Source organism: Manis javanica, chromosome 7 (genome assembly GCF_040802235.1).
Source record: "Manis javanica isolate MJ-LG chromosome 7, MJ_LKY, whole genome shotgun sequence".
NCBI lineage: Eukaryota > Metazoa > Chordata > Mammalia > Pholidota > Manidae > Manis > Manis javanica.
In genome coordinates, this window is record NC_133162.1 from 26,628,975 (window position 1) to 26,642,085 (window position 13,111).

The 13,111-nt window shown below is 50.0% G+C and overlaps 1 long non-coding RNA gene across 1 annotated transcript; it reads right to left on the reverse strand.

The window, feature by feature from the left end:
- Window positions 1-11,258: 11,258 nt before the first annotated feature.
- On the reverse strand, window positions 11,259-12,674 carry LOC140850568 (uncharacterized). The gene is made up of 3 exons (XR_012133507.1): window positions 12,270-12,674; window positions 12,009-12,143; window positions 11,259-11,892 (listed from the first exon to the last, which is right to left on the reverse strand). It is a non-coding gene; the product is annotated as an uncharacterized lncRNA (long non-coding RNA).
- Window positions 12,675-13,111: the final 437 nt, after the last annotated feature.

Consider the following 13,111-nt stretch of genomic DNA (forward strand, 5'->3'; position numbering starts at 1 on the left):
ACCCTTCCTTGCTAACATTCCTAGAGCCCTTGCTGTATGTCAGCACTGTGCCAAGCACTAGATTATCCTGAGGAACCCTCACAACAGCCCTATGAAGCAGAAACTACTATTACTCCTGCTACACATGTGGGAACTAAGTCTCAGGCTAAGTGAGTTTTCCAAGGTCACAAAGCTGGTACATAGCTAAGCTAGGATTCCAAGTCAAACAGTCTGACTCAGGTTAAGGCTCTTAGCCTCCATGGTGTACTGCCTCACAATCATAGCAGGTGATTATTCAATATTTGCTAGTAATAATAACAGTAGCTAACATTTATTGAACACTTAACAATGTGCCAAGAACTGTGTTAAGTACTTTATATACATTATTGTATTTATTAGATAGGTATTATTATTATTCCCATTTTATAGATGATGACACTGAGGCTTAGAGAAGTTAAAAGCACGGTCCTTCATCTCAAAGCTAGCAGGTGAAATGACTGGGACACAAACCTAGAGAGAGAGATCAGTGAATGGCCAGAGGCATAGACAATTCCCCCCAGCATGACTACCATCCCAAAGAATGTTCATGAAGGGAAGAGAGAACCTTTCCTGGAGCTCTGACAAGGCGGCTGACACCTTGATAAAGGCTGTCTGTGGGCTATTATCCAAAGTCCTGGCAAAGGCAGGCCCAGTCTGTATAGCTCTGCCGAGTTCAGGGCCCAGGGTGCTCAAAAGTGATTCTAGAAGTCTGGGCCAGTTCTCCTTTTCCCCCAGGCCTCTCAGAGTGCACTCTCACTAGCTCTATCTATTCACAAAAGTCAGGCACTTAGAATCTGGTTGGGTTCGAGAAACCCAGTATCTAGAAAACTAGAGCCTCTAGATCCCTCCCCTAAGGAGGCAGTTTTCAGCTCTCCCTGCTGGATCCTTTGGCTCCTGGTTTCTGGCTTTGGTATTCTTGATGCGAATCCTTGCAGAGCCATCCTGGTACCTAAGGGAATAGGAGGAGAGGTGCAAAAAAACCAATCCCTAGCCTCCCCTCCCCACTTCCTCACCCTCCCCTAAGCCTTGCAGGCCACCCTCACCTCCACCTCCAACCAGGCAGTTTCTCACCTTCAGGCAAAGGCAGATGAAGGCAGAGCTAGGGAGCAGAATTTAACGCAGACCTCTAGGCACTGCAAATCCCCATCATTAGTATTTAGGGGATGTGAGTCCCAGAGGGTGAGGGAGGGAGAGAGATGGAGAGGAGGGCAGAGATGCTCAGAGATGCAGAGATAGAGATGGAGACACATCAGGAGTTGCAGAGGGAGGCGGAAGAGAAGGGAATATGGGAGGAAAAGAGAGGAGACTGAGGAGGGTAGGAGAGAGGCAGAGAAAGGGAGGAGGGAGGAGAGAGAGAAAGAGCCAGTTGCTTTATTCATGGCTGGTGATATTATAGACTGAGCGAAAATCACATTATCGTAATGGGAAAGTTAGAGTTGCTGAGATGATGCCCTGAAGCCTCAGCGCTGATTGGGGTGTGATTGCTATCTGTATTTATATGTAGAAAGCAAAGTTCACTGCCAGTTCAAGATGGTGGCGGCTGCTTTATGCAACATAATTCTTCAGTAGGGAGACGCCCCGAGCAAGCTGAGCAAGCTGGGCAAGCTGAGCAGGGAGTGGGAACCGGAGCCTGAACGCCAGCTGACGCCTGAGCGAGCGCTGGAGCCGGTGATGGAGCCGGCCTGGAGCTGCGCCGGGGCTCAGCTTGCGGGCGAGGGAGAAGGCGAGCCCGAGTGGGCTCCGGCGGAGGCTAGGGGAGTGTGGGGGGTGGCGGGGCGCGGTGCTCCAGAGCATGGCGACCTGAGGGCTAAGGAGGAGCAGCTCCCACCGTCTACCCCGTCCCCCATCCTGCAGGAGGGCTGAGCTAGACCTCCAGACGTCAGAGGGCTTGAACTGATTACACACGTGACCTGCCCCATCTCCCATTGTATAATTCAGGGCTAAACCCTACAATAAATGTCAGGAAGTTGTTTTTTTTTTCTCACGTGGACTGCTTTGATGCTTTTTTGATATCTCAAATTTCTTGATTTTTTTCTTCTTTAATTTTTAATTTATTTTCAGGGCCCCTTGCTATGCTGGTCCTCCTCCCCCTCTTCCCATGGTCTGCTGCTGCCCCTTAAGCACCCCAGTGCTGGGCTGGAAAAGGGCCTATCCCTACTGATTGGTGAATGGGGTGTGATCTCTGACTCCCTGGGAGAAGTGGGTAGGGTCCCGTCAGCCCTGTCCCACTCTTGGAGGCATGGCCACAATCAGGAAGAGAGAAAAGGGTCTGCGCAGTTTACTGAGCTCACGCCACCTTTCACGTGGGGCCTATTTCACTTAGGGCTTTCCAGGGGAATGGGGCAGGCTGGGCACCACCCTGGAGTTGCCAGATAAAGGCAGGATGACCAGTTAGGTACATTTGAATTTTAAATCAACAACAAATTTAGCGTAAGTATATCCTGTATAGTATATATTTGGGACATAATTATACTGAAAGAAATTTGTTATTTATCTGAGATTCAGATTTAACTGGGCATCCTGTATTTTTATTTGCTAAATCTGGTAGCCTTCTGTACCCCCAACTTGCCTACAGACCTCAGGTTTATATTGCTTTACTGATGGGGGCAGTACCATTGAATGGAAAGAGCCAGATTCACCACTCAATAGTTATGTGACTTTGTACCAGTTTTTAACCTCCTAGACCCTCAGTATCCTTATCTAAGCAATAAGAGATGGTAAAACCTACCTCACAGGATGATTTTAACAATTAATGAGATACATACAGTAGGTAAAATACTCAGTCCACTATCTGGCACTATCAATAAATGATAACCATAAAATACCAACCCACTTACATTTCCTCAAAGGCATTCTTTATTGCCTTCCCTTCTCTATCCTAGGCTTCTTGGAAGTCACATATAAGGCGTTATACCATGATTCCTACTCTGGAAGCTGCTGCCTGAATGGGAGAGCCCAGGAATAGATATGATCATGGTATGGTCCCCATAGGTTCCTGACCCTACAAGGTCTCTGTGTTTGTTCTCCCTCTCTCCCTCATATTCTCAGCCTCAGCTCCGAACTGACTTGGCAAAGGGAAGAAACAGTGTACATCGAGTTCTGAGTCCCACTGAGGTGGCCTTGGTTTCAGTCTCATTTGTATGATCTTGAACGTCTATCTCTTAGAAGAATGGAATGGGACTTGTTTCCTTCCCTCAACACAGTTGTTCCTGACTCTGCAAAAAAAAAAAAAAAAAAGTGGTTCCCAGGACCCTTCAGTCCCAGAGAATCTGGTGGTTGGCACAGCTTTTGTTTCTGAAGGAGGCTAATTATTCATCAGCCAATTCATGGGCAAATTGCAGCATACTTCCTTCTCTTCACACAGTCATAGACTCAAGACTTCAGTGCCAGACAGATTATACAACTGTGAAGCAACCAGTGAAATGCTATAGGGATTGGTGGGGTCTGTGGCTATATCTCAAAAGCACATGCCCTCCTAAAGCATTCAATTTCATATTTGCTTGCTTATTTTAAACACCGTGCTCAGCAAACCAAAGACCCAGTCTGATTTTGGTCTATTTGGTAATTCCATAGCTTCTTGATCTTTCTGATGACACAGTTATTCCTGGCCATAAGGATCACCAAGTATTGACACAGAGATGAGATACCACATGTACAGAGACACACTCACCTATAAAGATGCACAGGGTTTCCATGCATACTTCAATATCAGATCCCAAAGAAACAGAGTGTCTGTAAGAAGCATAAGAACACTCACAGAGGAGCTGCCCATTCCCAGCTTGCTTTCCTGGCCACCTCTCTGCCTCCTCCTCCTTATTTGCTCACTGGGACCCAAGTCTGTTGCTCATACATCTCACTCCCTCTCCCTCTTCCTTGTTGTGGTACTCTGTAGAGCCCAAAGTGTGTGAATGGAAATGGCAGGTGGGGGGTTGTTCTGCACAGTGACCCCTATGATACAGCCAACACACGTGCATCTGGGGCCCTTGGAAGCCTCCACATTCTTTGGCCTTGATATCAAGAAGCCGAACTCCAATCCCAGTAGTTCAAGTCCATGTTTGTTATGAACTCCATCAGGATGTGTGATGGCCCTCTCACGGATCACCCAGGCAGTGCTAAGCCTTCCTGGGTGTCTCCCCTGGACACCAAGTCATAATGGAGAGGCCCAGGTACATAGGTCACTGACCCCAGAAGGATCCCAAGTGGGGATGCAGAGTTTGGGGCTTTTCCATGCTCCCTCTGGTCCTTCTATCTTCGGTCATCAATGCTAGAACCAGGCAACCTCTTCCTGGGCTCAGTCATTTCAGCAGAACAGAAATTGATCAATGCTTTGCAATAAATAAAAGAAATTAAAATCCAGTGCTCTTTCAAAGGTTCCTAAGAACTGATTTTCAGATGATTCATTGTTTGGAATTGTCCGCGCTCCTGTACCCTTCCTTTCAGGATTATAAATAACATTGATCATCACCAGCAGTGTGTGAAAGCTGGAATGTTCACACCATACAGAATGACTACCCAGATCACACAGGAGGCTGGAGAGGGCCTATCGAAGAATATTTTGTCATCTTAGAGATGTAGGGGGAAGTCCAAAGAATGACCTTTGGAAGAGAACATTCTGGTTGTGGTAGAGGGAAGAGAGATGAGGCCACCTGTCCCAGAAACCCCCCTTCTCAGGGAAGAGAGCAGAAAATCACCCAGGGCCCACAGGACAGAGGAGGGACTAATCTGCTCAAAAGCTGAAGGCTGGATAAAATGACCCTTGCCCAGGATGGATGTCAAAGGAATGTCTCTGAGGAAATGTCACTCCATTCCCCCAGAGGGCCCTGTGGGTAGCTGGTAATCCATTTGTCTCCCCCACTCACACACAACACAGACACACACAAGCACAGACACACACACACACACACACATAAATCTTAATTGTGTCTGGGGCTTTTAACAACATTAATTAATCATATTTAGGGCTGTTTCCAGCTGTTGCAGAGGGAAAGAAGGTCCCACATGCCTGTGACTTAGGGTAAATCCATCAGATGGAGGAATTCTTTGATTCTGCAGGAGCTGAGCATGGGAAAGACACCTCTAATCCCAGGACCTCTCAGACCCCTGCCTGCCACCACCCCCTTTACTGCCCTTGGAAACTGATCTGGCCTGGGGAAGGGAAAGGGCTGGGGGCTAGAGAGATGGAGGGGAGGACAAGAGGGGGCACAGGGCCCTGCTTGAGATGGTCGAAGGTTGACTGGAATCAGGGCCTAGGCCTGCCTTGCTGACTTGGAGCCTCTTCTCTGTCCTTGGGCCATTTCATGGGCTTGGGGGAGCCCATGATTCCTGAGTAGCCACCAGACCCAAGAGTTATAAGAGGCTTGGCCTGGGCTAGTGAGGCCAATAGTTGGGGGTGGCGGGGGAGCAACACTGGCTTAATTACCACTCCGCATAGCCAGTGTGGTCTTGCCCAAGCCTCTCTGCTTTCCTGTGACTTCTCTGGAAGGTGCGGCAGACTCTCTCAGCCCCCTCAGGCTCTCCTGTGTCTCCATTTCTGGGTCTGTATTTCTCTCTCTTCCTTGGGCTCTGTAGCATGATTTCAGTCTCTTCTACTGATGTCTGTCTCTATTTCTCTGCCACTATCTCTGAAATCATAGCCCACCACCTCAAATCTTCACAGAGGTACACTTTAAGATAGAGAATCTTAAGGGGAGGGGGCCAACCTCGCTGGTGCTAAAGACCTCTTCTTTGGTTTAAGCTGGTGGCTCATTAGGTATTTATGTGGTATGAATATGGGATGGGGGGATGGATGGGGAGGGTGGGCAGCGGGAGAGAAGCTACTGCGGAAGGCGAGGCAGGGGCCTCACCCCTTAGAGCCCCAGCTGATAGAGGGAGGGTTCCCCAGGGTGGAAAGTGCGGGTGCAAGGCTGTAAGAAGGCCAGAAAGAGACCAAGTAGTAGCAACCCTATCCTCCTCCCTACGATAACCCCACCTCAGCATAGCCCCTTGTTGAGGTTTTTTTGGGTCCTGGCCTAACTGGGCCTAAATAATTGAGAAGCCCGTTACAGCCTGGCTGTTTCCTCACTGTCAAGTGTAAACGCAGCACCGGTCGGGTGGGGAAATGGGGCTAATTTGAATTGATAATAGGAAACTCGGGGAAAACTCATCTATAGTGAGTGAGGAGCGAGCAGTCCCTGAGCAGATGCTAAATCTTGTATAATGAAAGAATCTGCCGATGTCAATTATGTACGAGCGTCTTTGCAGTGGTTGGAGGCAGTGGGCGGGCAAGGGAATGGAGGGCTGGGTGCATCCCATAAACCCAAACACCCAGCAAAGGCTCATACATATGGAGTGGCAGAGATTATGGCATAAATTTGAATGTTATGAATGTGCATGAGGGACAGGCAGGAAGCCTACCTCATAAGGGGATAGGAAAGGACTGTTTTGCAGTGCATTTGTACAAGGGTGCTTTTGTCCTCTTGGTCCCTCAGCTGTGTCTCCTGTCTCAGCTGTGCCCCCTCTGCACCCAGTTGTGTCCAGAATGAGAAAGTCTGGGGATGCTGGGGCAGGGTAAGGTCAGCTATTCTTCTGGGGCGTGGACATGGTTTCCTTGGGGGCTTTGAGCCCAAGTTGCCCTTGACCCATTCAGAGGGTTCCCAGGATGAGATCTACAGATCTATGAAGCCAGAGGTCCAGGGGGATATCTTGAAATATCTGTGATATGAACATAGCTTTCTCTCCTGCCTGATGGAAGAGACAAGAGAGAACAATGTAGACAGTGATGTCCACTATGAAATAGCAGTGTGATCCTGGAAGACAGCCTGGAGGAAGAGTTCACAAACTGTGTACAAAGGGAGCCAATAGTCAGAATGACAACATCAGGGGCATATCTTCCTGTTCTGAGTACAAGTCCACATCACCAGATGGGAGTGTGTTCTTGTGTGTGCAGGCCCCAGACCCCTCCACTGGTTCCCAACCTGCAGCCGCTCCCTGAGCAGACTCTGTGATTTGTGGTGCAGGCCACCCAGGGACTTTAATCTTCACCGTGACAAATGCAATAAAAGGAACAATTTGGAGATCAGAGCTAAGGAAGACACATTTACAAACCCTTCCCCAAAGGTTGGATGGGGCTGTCACCATGTGATTTGTGCCAGAGATGAAGCAGGGAGGGGGCGAGGGGGAGACAGAGAGCTGGAGAAGGCAGGCCTGGAAAAGGAAGCCTCACCACTGCTCCCTCCTCGCCCTCTCCGATGGATCACAGCCTAAGCCTGCGGGAGGAGGGCCAGACCACAGGCCACCACCGCCCCCGCCCCCATTACGACCTGGGAGCACAACTCAATTACCAGGAACACAGGCCAGAACCAAGAGCTTGGAGATTCATCTCAGCAATGCAGGGGCTCTATCTAGAGGAGGGATTTGTGGTGGGCGGGGGAAGGCTGGAGAAGAGAGAAATGGAAAAGCAAAGGCACAATGGAAAATACATTTTAGTAGAAAAACAGTGACATCTCCAGCTGCAAAGGGATCTCCAAAGAAGCCCCCATCTGAAATAGGAAGGGACATTGGGAAGATCAGGAGGGGTCTAAACATAGAGCAGCAGTGGGGCAGGGGAGAAGGAGCTTAATCTGGGAACAAATCTGTGGGGTCGGGAGATGGGTCTGGACTTCCACAGAAGGCGAATTTTGAAGTCTGGGAACTAGGCTGATGGCTGGCCAAGTAGAACTCGGATGGTGTACAGCTGGGGACCTAGGGCCTCCCTCCTACTCTAAGTCTCCCTTTCCCTGTTGGTAAAATGGATGCTAGACCAGATGACCTGTATGGTGCCTGCTGCCATACATCTTAGATACTCAGAGCCCCAGGTTTCATGGAACCAACTGAGTGAAGCAATGCCCTCCTGTCACTCCGCAGCCCTGATCCCTGTTGCTGTACTAGTTACCAACACAGGGGCTCCTTTCTGGTGGGATCCCATCTCTGATTCCCAGAGTTCAGGTATTCAGTTCTCTCAGCTACTCATACCCTGTAAGGGTTCAAAAACAACTCCTTGGCGCTCTTCCTTCTTGAAAAACCTGTTCACTCTTACCTTCCTTTTGGATAAGATCATCCTCAAAGCCAAGGCCACTCTGTCCCTAGCCCTCTCCACCCCATGTCCAGGTGGCCCTCAGATGTTTCTCTGCCCCAAGGTCTACTTTTGAAGCCTCTGGTCTCCTCTGAATGTCTCACAACAAAGATATTAGTTCCCTTGACCAGTGCCCTCCCCTCCCCTCTACCACCCCACCCTTCCCCACCTGCCTGTGCTCCCACCCCAACCCCTGCCCCTCACACAGTCACTTCAACAAGGCTGAGGGACCAAAGAGGTGCCATGCTGGCAGGAGAGGAAATATTTCATTTCATTTTTGGCTGGGAGGCATTTCATTTCACTCAAGGCCATACCTCAGTCTCCTCTGCTTGGCTGCTGCCCCTATGCCAGCCAGGTGCACAACACAGAGACTCTTACTGTGTACCTCCAAGTCTAGCCCTGGTCCTCACAGTCAGGTAAGTGAGCCTGGTGAATGCCGAAATGGGAGTTGGAAAAAGGAGACATCAGGAGTGTATGGGCCTAACCCTCATTCAAAACCCCCCAGGTAAGATTGGGGATCAGATTCGAACAAGGTCTACTTGTCATGGTCATAGCCCAGAAGGCCCAGGGCAGCAACTCAGGACTGCATCATGGCCCCCAGGGGATGGGGAAGAAGGGGCCTGGGCCTGGGCAGGTTGAAGGTGAAGAATGTAAGGAGATAGGGGAATGGACAAAAGTATGTTTTTAAGCTCTAGACATGAAAGAGAGGAGCACCTGCTTAGGAATGAATAGAGAGGCTTGTGGCAGCCAAATCAAGAATAGGCTGACTTCCCAAGGTCTCTCCAGGAGAGGGGCAGGGGCTGGAAGTGTAAAAATTTCAGACTAAGTGAGTCCCTCGATATGTCCACCTGGTGGACAGTGGACAAAAAGGGAACTGAACTGTTAATTGCCGATGGGGCAATTCTCATAGTCCTCTGCTGCCTCCCTCTGGGGGAGGGCAAAGGCGTGAGCTCTGTCCTCCTCCCAGTCCTGGGCAGACCTCTCAGCTCCTCCCCACCGTACCCCTCTCCCACCCAGGTCCCTGGCTTCTCCTAAGGTCCTCAGACAACACCCTCACACCTGACCTATGTCTTCCAGATACCCCACCCTACCCCCATAAAGGCACTAGATAAAAAGTGAACTAGTAGGTGAGCGAATCTGCAATCTTCTCCATTCCCTGCCTCCCTCCTCAGAGAAGGAAAAGACTGACTTGGCTCACTCATTTATATTCCCACACCCAAGGGCTGGGCTGGGAAAGGGGAAGGGAGGAGTGAGCCTGAGAATTGGCCCATCCCCCTGGGAATTACTCTTTTCCCTGGAGTATTACTTTCCCCAGAGCTTAATTCCTTTCTAAACCTAAAAACCAAGGCCACACCCAGGTGGGGAGTCTATGTTGACTGTACAGGGTCCTCTAGTGTCCCTTCCCCGACTAGAGGATTGATCTTAGCTGGGCGAGCTCTGACCCCCAGCTCCACCAGCCTCCTACCAGTCCAGTACTGAAGGGGCCGAGCCCCAAGATGGTGGTGGAGAGGGGAGAGTCAAAGGAAATGGAAAGTGGGTCACAGAGGCTCTAAGAGAGACGTTTCTCTTCCTCAAGCCCTCAGCTTTAGTCCAGCAGGCCAGAGGTTGATGAGAAAATAACAAAACAGTGGAGGAGAAGGTCATTTTGGGTCTTTCCTCTCTTCATGTTCACACCCATCCATCATGTGACTTGTGATTTTGTCCACCTAGCCAGCACATGTTTACACACGCACAGCTGAGCTATGTCCAGCCTTAATACTGTGGTGGGGGCCAGTGCAGAGTGCTTGGGGTTGGGGCGATGTTGGGGGAGTGCACAGCAGGAGGCTGGGATAGTCAGCGGAGGGAGCAGGGGATAGTAGGTACTGTGTGGAGCACTTTGGGGGTAAGAACACATGGGGGCTTATAGGGCAAGAGGCAATGGAGAGGGACATGAAGTAGAGGGTCAGCCAGAGGTTGGGGAGGGTTGCCTTTAAAGGGAAGGATTTGGGCAATGAGCTGCTCTAGCAGAGTCCCATGGTGACTAGGGGCCCAAGCACTGGGTGTACTAGCATACCCTGTCCTGAGTGAGGGGAAGGCTGGCTCAGGCCTCCAAAGGTACCCCTAGAAAGCAGCCAGGGGCCAGGAGTCTTCCAGGTAGGATTCTTCTTCCCTTCTGCTATTAAGTGGATGGGCAGATGGGAGTTGGGCTGCAGATCTCCTTTTTCCTCTCCCCCTCAAAAGGCTGGATTCACCCACGCTCCAAATTCAAATTCAAACATCTCCTCATGAGATTCACATGCCCACACTGAGCTTCTCTACGTCCTCCCGAAGGGAAAGAAAACCAAACCAAACAGGTCTTCCCTAACTTGCTCCAAATCCTAAACTGGACAAGTGTCAGATAGAAAGAGTCAAAGAGGTGATTGCGGCTTCCTGCCCATCTCTTCTTGTCTGAGCCTGACCTTATGACCTCTTGCCCCTTACTGGGGCATAAGGTCAGCAGAGGTGGGAGGGTGGCCATTTTGTCCTTGGGAAGCCTGTCCCTGTCTAATCCATGCCCTGCCAGCTCTCAGTGCCCTTTGGAGGTTTATAGTCATATAAATCGCAGTCCCATGCCAGGCTTGGAGCCTGCAACTATAAATAGGCACGAGGTAAACAAGGTAGCAGATGCAGGGGCTTGGGATGAGACAGAAAATCTGCCCCTCTATGCCTGGGCAGGGGCCAAGGCACATCCGTGGAAAGGGATATCTTCACTCCCTCTCCTCCCCTCTCCTCCCCAGCCCGCTGGCTTCTGGCTGCCTATGCTCTGGGCTTCTAATATTTTCCCTCTGGGGATTATCCTCCAAGGATTATCCTTTGCTGCAGGGCTTCCCTGGTCACCTGCCCTGTTTCTTCCGAGTCAAGATGGAATGGGATGGTAGACTCTCCCTTACCGCAGTGGCCCCCACTGCCTCCCTCCAGCTGCTTTGCCCTCTGTTCCCTGTTCCGGCAGCAAGTCTTAAGGAAAAGCAGCGGCTGCCAACCACCAGACTCTGCCACTAGGGGCGCCCTGATCCCTTCTCCAGCCTGAAAGCTGAGGCCGTGCTAACATTTCTCAGCTAGGTAACTCCACCATGAAATTCTGGAAGAACAAAGCAAAGGCGCTCACCTCCTACCCGTTCCCTTCCGAAGTGTAGAACATAAGTGTGCACAAATTTGGATTGATCCGTAGCTTCCTGGCCACTTGGACTTTCTCCCCAAGATTGCTGGGCCAAGTGAGTTAGATTCTGAGCGGAGATGTTAAAATTGAGGCAATTAAGGTGGCACTACTTTCTGGATCTTTCCCTGCCTTCCCTCTGCCCAGGGTTGGGCTGCTTTTCCACTCTGTACTTGTCCTGGTCCCAGTAGATTCCCAGCCTCCATGAGTCCTCTGAGCAATTTCAGGCCCCGTTGGCCCCACAGCTACCTTTCTTCATCCCTCTTGGAAAACTCTGGATCTTCAATCCTGAAATTCCTTCTTTTATCAAGTTGGGCTATCTGAACATATTCACTCACCAGTTTAGAATCAAAGAAATCAGAGCTGGAAAAGACTTTAATGTTTTTCATTTTACAAATGAAGGATCTGAATTCCATAGAGGTTAGATGACTCCCACCATAGTCACACAGCTAACACTGGCTTTGTTGCTAAGGTTAGAAATGCTCCTCTGCAAAGCCTGGCTTCTCCAGCCATTCTTCCAACTTCCAGCTCTGAATGGCTTCTTTTGACTCCCAGAAACACGTTTTCTATCTTTCAAAAGTCCATACTCCTTTGAGCCCCACCTCCAGCTGGTCTGCACATAAGGAGAGGAAATAGACAGGTTCTGAATTGCAATGAATAGTTAAGCCTTATATGGCTGTGCCAGTTCCTTCAACTCCCCATTTTCCTGGGTCCTCTATGATGGCTTACTGGGCAGATGATCCTGGGTGAATGACGTTCCAGAGTCCCTTCTTGATAAGGCCTGGAGGAGTAAGAGCCATCTTCCCCACTGGAGGAAGTCACTTCCCTGGCTGCTCCTTCACTCTTCCTCTGAATGTCAATTTCCTAGTTTGAAAGGCAGAATAGCACTGAGTCCTGCTCAATGAATGGTGTCCCTTGTGCCCATGGCACACAATGCTCAAGTGAGTGCAGATGTGTGCCCACTCACACACTCATGTTCTTATCACTAACCTGTTCAAGGGGTCCTAGACTAGGAGTGATAACATAATTTCAGGGTCTATAACTCATATGAGTCACAGGAAGGAAAGACAAAAGTCCAGGAACAGATCTGGGGGGTGTGGAGAGTGAGGACATGGTTCCTATGGTTCTCTGAGGGCAGAGGTAAAGAGGCAGCATAGGTAACTAAGAAAGCAGGAATGGCCTGGCTTTCTGGTAAATGGGATGAGTCTCTTTTCCCACTGGGCTATCAGGGTGAATGTAATCTATAGGAGAGGGAGAAAATGCTGATGAAGGTCAGAGAGGGAGTCCAGTTACCCCCAAATCCTCCCATCCTATAGCTGGATTGGAGCTTGCAGATGCCATCTGGCAGTGCCTGGGATATGTGTGTGAGGCAGCTGAAGAGATGACCATGTTCTATCCAGCACCTGCCCTGCTCCTGCAGGCTGATGATGTAACAGTATAACAATGTGGCAGAGGATAAGGGGGGCTTTGGAATCTGGGGGAGGACTGGTCCAGCTTTTAGTGATGTGGCTGGGATAAGGCAGCTGTTGTCTCTGCTGTAAGTTCAGAAGGAGCCCCTGCCTCTTCAGTGAGCACTTTGAGCCTGGTTACACTCACCTTAGTACCAGTCTTTCAGTCATGGGTAGATTATGAGGAATTATCCTCCCAAGAAACAAAAATTATATAGGCTGCAGTCATCAGTCACATAGACTCCAATTGGAGCTCAGACAAGGCATACAAAAGACCCTGCCCAGGACCTAAATGGAGGCCTTCCTCTGAGGACAGGGCATTCAGACCCTGGAGGATACTTTATCTAGGCCCCCAAGGCTCTAAGCATTTAATCCCTCCTTTCC